Source organism: Coenobita brevimanus, chromosome 56 (genome assembly GCF_032717465.1).
Source record: "Coenobita brevimanus isolate Jiangsu-jjx chromosome 56, ASM3271746v2, whole genome shotgun sequence".
Taxonomy (NCBI): Eukaryota; Metazoa; Arthropoda; class Malacostraca; order Decapoda; family Coenobitidae; genus Coenobita; species Coenobita brevimanus.
The window spans coordinates 2,036,802-2,039,944 of NC_137009.1; the positions used below are offsets into that span (position 1 = coordinate 2,036,802).

At 38.8% G+C, this 3,143-nt stretch overlaps 1 pseudogene; it reads right to left on the bottom strand.

Annotated features, from left to right (window-relative positions):
* Positions 1-892: 892 nt before the first annotated feature.
* Positions 893-1,011, bottom strand: LOC145401816 (5S ribosomal RNA; annotated as a pseudogene).
* Positions 1,012-3,143: the final 2,132 nt, after the last annotated feature.

Sequence of the window (3,143 nt, forward strand, 5' to 3'; positions counted from 1 at the left end):
GCTGAGGCCAGCCGCTAACTGGTAACGGCTAGAAGTGAGCGAAACACGCCCATAATAAATCACTCAGCGAAAGCGCTAATGTCGCACGCAAGGACGATCACTTATGAAACAGTGAAAATGTTATGAAAACACACCCGATCGGGTGAATACGTAGCGGTTGACTGAGTGATACTGGGATTCCACTAGAATTCGCGGTTTCCCACCAAAGTTCAATGTCACGAGTTTGTTTAGATATATGATCGTGCAAATTCGTGACAGCGCCTGGTGATCTAATGGGTTACGGTGCTTCAACCAGATTTAGCCAGAAAAGGATTTAAAATAAAAAAAAATTATTTATTTACATGTGCAATTAATGTCCTTTAGAGGCAAGCGTCTGGTCCATTGCCTTAACCCTTGTCACCCAATGAAATATTTTTGTGCTCTCTCAAGACAATTAATTCAACTTTGAAGACTTTTCGAAAAGAGGATGAAGTTAGATATAGACATTATTAACCCTTCCACAACTGCGATGCTGTTTGTAGCTGAATAAAATCATGTGGTGGAACACACACACAAAAAAATACTGCACAAGAGGAAAAAAAAAAAAAAAGGTGTTCAAAGAGTTAAAAGTTGGACTGAATTTCCTGGCCCTGGGGTCCTTCGTTCCTAGTGAGGCAATGAAGGAAGGGACTATTGACTTAGGTAGATTTTCTTTGTGCATTAATGTACTTTTTGTTTTTATACAATAAAATTTTTGGTTCAGTCGTGTGCATTTTTTGTTAATCCACTTTTTTCATTCATTGCCAGACGCCACGTATCCCAAACGGGGTGGCCAAGAGCTCAGAGTTAATTGTTTTACAGGGAGGGGCAATAATCCTCCACCAACCCCACTTGACACGTAGGGAGAACGTTATGCCAACAGCATCTGGTGTTCCCAGGCGGTCACCCATCCAAGTACTAACCAGACCCAACGTTGCTTAACTTCGCTGATCGGACAGGAAGTAGTGTACTCAAAGTGGTATGCCCCACTTTTACTATTCCTTAAATCTCTGATGGTCCCTTTGTGGGTTATGAATGAATCAGCAGGCAATAAAATATGAAACTCAGACACAACGAAAGAAAAGTAACCACTGTTATACCCTTGGCAAAGGTTTGTGCAGGATTTATAAAATGAGTGTTATTTCTACAAAAGTATCATGCCAGTGCCGTTACAAAGCAACATACCCAGTACAACTTGCATAGACTAAGTGCAATTCAATACTTATGATTTTAGTGTAGATGAAAAACCAAATGCATGTAGCCATCAACTTTATACTTTCCAAGAAAAGCTTAACCCCCTCGCTGTCACAAAAGTTTTTAAGTTTTCGCGGGTTAACAACCCCCCCCCCCCCCGCGGCCGCGCGCTCCGATAATGTGTATTCTCGGCTTATTTTCACGACCCAAAAATATTTATTTTCCCATCATAGCCACATATGGTACTCGCCGATGTTTGTTCTACGCGATAAGCAAAAAAAAAAAAAAAAAAAAAAAAAAAATACAGAAGTTACGAAGCTGAGAATAAACATTCGTGATGCCGATTTCACTTCCCAACATCATAAGTCGAATGTTTACAAATCAATCTCTACATGTTATACCATCAATCGAAAGAATTTTATTAGCTTTCGAATGCCGGGTGTCCCAGTTTGATACGAGGTATGGTCTTCGAGTAATAAGCGATAAAGTAAAAACTCTGGTTCGACAGAGTACAACTTACATAATCGGAGGGATTTTGTGGCGAATTTTCAGTGAAAGCAATAGGTTTTTATTTCATTATCCGATGCAGAATTTCACTGGCTTTCATTTAAGACAAGTACGGTAATCCTAGACCTTACAGTTCTCGAGAAAATTGCAATAAACTAAGGTGTATTTTGCCGCGCGCTGAACCGCAGGCAGCCGTGCGGACTTACAGTATTTTCCCTTAGCGCGTTAACATGTTTTATGCTTGCTAGCTACGGTTTCTTCGATTTTATACCAACATCTATCTTATATAATTACTTCTTTTTAGTTTTTAGTCCTCTCGGAAACCACACATGAACACAAAACCTGTTGCTAGCAACAGAAACAGAACTTATTTCCCTGTCATTTGTGTTGAGGTAAATAACAACATATATGTATATGTAAATATACTGACAGAAAGAGGTAAAAAGATAAAATATATAATATATATATATATATATATATATATATATATATATATATATATATATATCATTTCCTGTGTCACCCCACGGGATGCATAGGGCCTCAATGAACTCTCCCCACCAATATTTGTCTCTTGCCATCTCCTTCAGGTCCCACCAACACTCCTCTCCTGCTTCTATTTTCATTGTCCTCAACCAGGTTTCCCTCGGCCTACCTCTACCTCTTCTTCCTCTAGCAATCCACTCTAGCACATCCTGTATTAAACAACCTTCTTTTCTGTATATGTGCCCCAGCCACTTCCAGCGAGACAGTCTCACATATTCATTAACTGGTTCCACTCTCGTAATATCTCTTACTCTTTCATTTGTAACTCTGTCTTGCCACTTTACCCCAAGAATCCTTCTCAGTATTTTATTCTCAAATCCTAATACTGTCTGATCTGTTGCAATTGTACTGTACCATGACTCATGCCCGTAAATTAAAATTGGTCTAACCATGGACTTGTAAATTTTCACTTTAGTATGTACCGAAAGCATATTATTATTCCAAACAGATTTCAACATTCCAACAGCTCGCCAAGCCTGTCTAATCCTCTCCTCAATTTCATTGTTTAATGATCCATTAGATGATACAATCGTTCCCAGATATTTAAAGTTTTCTACATTCTTCACCACATTATTCCCAATTACACAATCTATTTGGTTCTCCACGTTCATATTAATAATTTCAGTCTTTCCACAATTTATTACCAATCCCACTTTTTCTCCTTCCTCCACCAGACAATCGAGCACCCTCTGCATCTCGTAAATACTTCCGCAAATCAGTACAATATTATCAGCATAGTCCAAATCCATCAGCTTCTTATTTTCTTTCCAGTTAATTCCTGCACCTGTTCTCCTTACAACCTTTTCCATAACATAATCCATAACCAAAACAAACAACAATGGCGAAAGAACTCCTCCTTGAATCACTCCTGACCTAAC